Below are 6,389 nucleotides of genomic sequence, written 5' to 3'. Positions count from 1 at the left end.
ATTTCCAAGTTGTACAATGTTTTTCTCACATGCTTACCCTCATCCTCTGACAGTTTACACAGTATCAGTGATGTTAATAAAGAGATATAGCGATACACTGAGGTTTGGCAGTCAGTTTTGAAAAGGATCCACACATCATCCATTTGTGTGCATTACATGGTTTTGCAGTGTGAAGTAGTTCACAGGGTCCATTGCTCTAAAAGCAAATATCCCGCATCTACCCCGACACCAAAAAGTCCCAGTCTGTCATTTATGAAATTAGAGAAAATTAAACAATTTTCTACATTCTGGCTACCTTTTTTTTAGAGTATGTCAGGTCCCTTCAGTTGGATGCTGACTACTAACTAACTGAGCACCCCCCTGTATTGCACTACTATTTTGCACTTTTTGGCCAAGTCTGGTTTCTTCTCATGTCTGTAGCACACATTATGTTTAGTATACTGTCTTTAAAATGTCTTGTATATTTGATGTAGTTCTGTGTTTGCTTTTTTTCCTTCCCTTTGTTTTCTTTTTCGTCTTCCATTCTTTTTTATTTATTCTTTTTTTTGTATTTATTTGTTTTTTGTGTCAGTATATTTTTTTCTTTTGCCTTTATCTACAGATCTTCTCTTAGTTTATTATACGTATTCATGCGTAGGTTTTTTGTGCGTATGCTCTTTGTGTCGAAACTTTAGAAATAAATCGTACATTAAAAAAAAGACTCCAGGGTTGATCTGGCTGATGAATTGGCTAATTTGCTGTTTGCAATAACCTCATCAGCTAATGTTATGATGCAACCAGGTCACTGCAGTGTAGCTTTGTTACAGCTAGCTAGCTAATCTTAGCTTGCTTGCTCACTGATGTTATAGCCAGCAGAATGCTCTGTGTCTGTCAATCAATCAATCAATCAATCAATCAATCAATCAATCAATTGGCTCCATTAACCTGTGCTGTGTAATTTAGTCCTTTTGTATCTTCTTACATTGTTGGCTGCTGCTTAATAATTGTCCTTAACTGCAGCCACCTCTGCACGGCATAATGTTAAAATGCTAAGTTGGAGATAAAGCATCAGTGCAGCCACAACACAAGCACAGCAAAAGGCAGGATCAGAAAGAAGGTCCCCCAGCAGACTAAAACTGTGTAAGCCTGACTAGGGGCTGGCCCAAGGCAAGCCTGAGCCAGCCCTAATTATAGGCTTTATCAAAGAGGAAAGTCTTAAGTCTACCTTTAAAAGTGGAGATGGTGTCTGCTTACCTGACCAAAAGAGGAGCGTGGTAGCTGAACACTCCTGCTTTTGGAGACTTTAGGAGCCACAAGTAACCTTGTGTTTTCAGAGGGCAGTGCTCTTGAAGGATGATAAGCAGGCATGTTCAAAGTCCAGCCCGGGGGCCAATTATGGCCTGCGGTCAGACTTCATATGGCCCGCAACTTTGGTTTTATAATGTATTATTTATGCCCCACTAGGACTGTCAAACAGAATAAATAAATCATATAAGGTTCGAAATGCAATTTCGCCTTTCACCTTATGGTAGCAGTACCACTCTAACTCTATCTGGCTCTGTGACCTCGCTGTGAACCCTTCTCGCTCATTTCTGCCATGGCGCCTGTAAATAAAAAGAGGAAAGTTGACAGTTAGGGGCCACCGCTTCCAGGAGAGATGGGAATTACAATATTTATTCACTGAAAATTGAAGCAATTGTGTTTGCCTAATTTGTCAAGAGACTGTTGCCTTGTTGAAGGAATTCAATGTAAAGAGACACTACCAAACAAAACGAGCTAATGCATACGACAAGCTAACAGGGAGTCAGCGCACTGAAAAAGTGAAGCAACTGCAAGCTGCTTTGGCCTCTCAACAGCGAGTCTTCACACGGGCCTGTGAGTCAAATGAAAACGTCACCAAAGCAAGCTACGAAGTGGCCATGTTAATCGCCAAACATGGCAAACCTTTCACAGAGGGTGCGCTTATCAAAGGCTGTGTAATGAAAATGGTGGAGAACGTTTACCCTGCGAAGAAGTAAGAATTTGCTAATGTTTGCCTGGCTCGTAACACTGGCACAGAGAATTAAGGACATATCAGATATTCAGAGACAACTGGGGGACAGGGGAGTGACTTGAGTTGATGATGACATGAAAGTAACAGAGGAACTGCTTGACCTCCAAAGCCTTAAAGGCCAAACATGAGGAACAGATTTATTTGATTCTGTTTGTACAGCTGTTGATGATATAAACTACTATGGAGTAAAGTTAGTGGGATTATTACCAATGGTGCGCCTGCCATGGTTGGCGAAAAAAGTGGATTGTCCACACTGATCTGCAACAAAGTCAGTGAAGAAGGAGGTAACGCCATTAAACTCCACTGTATAATTCATCAGCGCAAAACATCTCGAATGTGATCATGTTATGAAACCTGTGGTAAAGGCAATCAGTGCTATTCGCTCTGAAGCCCTACACCACTGCCAGTTTAGGCAGTTCCTGCTTGACATCCAGGTTGAATATGGAGATGTAGTATATCACAACAATGTGAGGTGGCTCAGTCGGGGGTCCTTACTGCAGCGATTTTTCTCTCTCAGAGAGGAAATTGGACAATTTATGGCTGAAAAGGGACAACCGATGTAAGAACTGTCAGATACTGTATGGCTGGCAGATTTGGCTTTTTTGGTTGACATAACAAAGCATCTGAATGAGCTGAACTCTAGTCTCCAGGGACAAAATGCAGGAGCCAAGCTGCAACTTTTCCTAAGACACTTGTCTCAAATGGAACCCTGCACCACACCTATCCCAGCTTTGCAAGAAGCCATGGACAGTTTTCCAGAGGACAACATCGGTGCGCAAAGGAAAAGGTATGCAACAGCCATCGCATCTCTTTCCTTGGAGTTTAATGAACGCTTTCGGGATTTTGCATTTATTGAAAAGGACATGTTTCTTTTGTCCTCTTCTTTCTCCATGGACGCCGATGATGCTCTGCCACAGCTGCAGCTGGAGCTCATTGATCTGCAGTGTGACAACGAGTGGCGCAGCAGACACCATCAGCTTTATCTTGTTGACTTTTACCAGCAGTTGGATAAAGGCAGGTTTCCAGAAATGCGAACATTTGCAAAGAAAATGCTGAGCTTATTCGGCTTCACATATTTGTGTGAGCAGACATTCTCTGTCATGAACCTTAACAAGAACAGCATGAGGTCAAGCCTAAGTGACTTCCACCTATGTGACATCTTGCGCATCTCAACCATTGCCCTCAAACCAGACTGGCCTGTCTACTGAAATCCAGATCTCAATATCACCCTTCTCATTAATGTCAGTAAGTTACCCGTTTAGAGGTCAACCTGAAATTCTGAGTGTTTTGAATGGTAACATCTGTCACTATTAACTGTGAAAAGCCAAAAACACAATTATAAATGTATGCACTTGGACTTATGGCACTTATTGTAAAACTTTATAAACTTTTGAGTAAGGTTTGCCTATAACTGCTGGTGTTAATTAGCTACCTGTAGATGTGACACAAAATATTACTTTCTGAATTATCTTGTGAAAGACAAGAGCAAGAGTCATATGTTTTTAACTTAAATGTTAACAAACTTTGCATTACTCATAATAAGTCAAGTTTAAAATGAACATGAGGTTAAGATTTTTATCAACTTCATGGAAGTTTAAGGTATTCCACACAGTTTGTTCTATGCTATCTGACTCCATTTGAAAGGAAGGCAGAATTGTCTTTATTAAGATTTGTTCACGCCTGAGTGGCTTAGATATGGTTACATTGCCATTTAAAAAAAAATGATAATTGTGACAATGAAACTAAAATTTTTATAGAGCAGTGCATTTGTATGTAAGCAGGGAGAGCAGGCTTTCCAGGAAGGTGCAGGTCCTTTAAAACAGACTTCATGAGTAATCCACCTACAGAAGACGAGACTGAACTATTATAAACTGAATAGCTTTTTTGTGATAGGGACACTGAAAGGATCACTTGTTGGAAGTCTGCAGCTGAAGAACAATGTTACTCTGTGCTTCAATGTGTTCACAGTGTCATGACAGATTTGTAAGATCTGACAGATGTTTTTGGTTCTTTTTAGACATTATTTTTTACTTAATTTTTTACTTAATATGCAGTGTGGTTTAGACAAATATTTTGAGCTGAATTTTCAATAGGGTCCTTTACTTCTGCTGCTTAAAATTGTAGGCTGATAACTAGGATTTTTGGTCAATTTGGATGTGTTGTGAATTGTTACATCAGTGGTAATTGTATTATATTTTTTTGTTTTGTTGTAAATTATGCAGATATACAACCAAACTTAATGCTAAAGTATGTCAGCAGCTGAAATTTTAAATATTATCTTTTGATATGTTTTCATTTAAGGGTCCAACAGATGTTTTCTGCACTGTAAAAGCAAACGTTCACAAGACCTTGTGGAAACTAATTACCTCAAAGTAATCATGTGAATCAACCTAATTTTTAAAATTGGTATTTATTTGAAACTCACAGTTGAATTAAACATAATATCTAGATTTGTTAAGAAATATTTTAATATTTACTACATTTTGTTTATAATACCGTATTTGAAATCCTTTAATAGTGTTGTTAATCTAAAAATCATATCAGTTGACTTCCTTTTTTGAGGTGATCAGAATCCACAAACATTGAGTATTCTATAGTTGGTTGGGTTTAACAATGTGTAATTTAACACAATGATTTTAAGACTGACTTTTTAGTTGAAGTCAATATTTAAAACGGTTGAATTTTGAAATTCTAAGATTGATATAAGACAAATAGGGACATGTTTACTAAGGTGTTATGCACATTTTTCACTGCGTTCTGAAAATGTTTAATTAAAGTCAAGTGAAGTATACAGAAGCAAATTGTATTTATTTGAGCTCACATTGGTAAAGCAAATAGAATTCAGTCAAGTTAAGTACAATCAACCAAATCCTACAACATAAATACTCCGAAACAGACCTTAGAATGCATGGAGCATTGATCATTTATATGAACAAATTGAGAATGATCTGACAAGAATAATTTAAACCAGTTTAGTGCCATTCCTTTAAGGCCAATTAAGTTTTCCAGTCTGTGCAGTAAGATTTGATGGTCAATGGTGTCAGATGCAGCACTGAGATCTAAAAGGATTAATACAGAGACCAGTCCTTTATCAGAGGCAATCAACAAGTCATTAGTAAATTTTACAGGGCCGTCTCTGTACTATGATGAACTCTGAATCCTGAATGAAAATTAGTCCTCGAATAAACTATTATCTTGGAGAAAGTCACAAAGCTGATTAGCAACTACTTTCTCAAGGATTTTAGAAATAAAGGGGAGATTAGATATCGGTCTATAGTTTGCTGGCTTCTTTAGAAGTGTCATGGTGTATACCTGCCTGCCTGCCTCCTCCTCCTCCTCTGCTGCCAGTATTTTTCCATTCACCCTCCCTCTGCTCACTCCACCTGCAAACCACGCCCATCTCCACAGCCTGCTCACCTCACAGCTGCAACTGATCACCAATCAACCCAGCATATAAGCCACTCCAGCACACTCACTCTCTGCCAGATTGTTCTTTAGCACTATGCGAGACTCTCCAGCGATATTCTGCCAGATCTTCCGACGCCGACTCTGCCTGTCCCCGACATTCCCTCCTCGCCTGACTCGTGTACCTACCTGCCTTCTGTCCCTGACCACGTGCTCTGCTTCGGCGCTTCGGAATCCTGACTGCTCTCCTGGTTACGTCTCCTCTGCCTGGCTTCGACAATCCATCTGCTCTCTCCTCATCGGTGCTGCTGCCTTCACGGACTGCTTTCATGGTTACGGAACTCCCGCCTGCCCTCGACTATCCCTGTGCTCAACCGACGACGCTCGTTCACCACGTGTTGTCGGCTCGACGGGCTGCTCTCCAGCTGCAGCAACTGCAAGGTCCGTGTCTTCTCTTCGTGGGATTCCCAAAGACTGTGTTTGGGCTCTCAGCCTGAAGAACGAACTTTCCACACCGTTGACTCTGAGCAATATTGACTTTGATTGTGTTGGGTTAAATAAAGTTTATTACCAACCGTCCCTGAGCATCAGAGTACTGCATCTGGGTCCAACACTCACCCATTTCAAGAAGGGATTTAATGACAGCTACTTTAATGAGCTGTGGTACATAGCCTGTTAATAGAGACATTGACTATATCTAACAAAAATTGTCAATTAATGATAAAACTTCCTTTAGTAGTGTAGTCGGGATGGGGTCTAACAGGCAAGTTGATGGCTTGGATGGGGAAATCAATGAAGTGAGTTGGTGAAGGTCAGTTGGGACAATCAAAATACATTTCAGGCCTTACTGCTTTATCCAAATTACTTGCGTCTGAGTTCAGATCGGTTGAGGGCAGGAGGAGATGGATTTTCTCTAATCGATATAATTTTATCATTGTACTACCCTTGTGTC

The sequence above is a fragment of the Plectropomus leopardus genome, chromosome 9, assembly GCF_026936395.1.
Source record: "Plectropomus leopardus strain MGB_pleo_1.0 chromosome 9, ASM2693639v1, whole genome shotgun sequence".
NCBI lineage: Eukaryota > Metazoa > Chordata > Actinopteri > Perciformes > Serranidae > Plectropomus > Plectropomus leopardus.
This window is presented reverse-complemented; position numbering follows the sequence as displayed.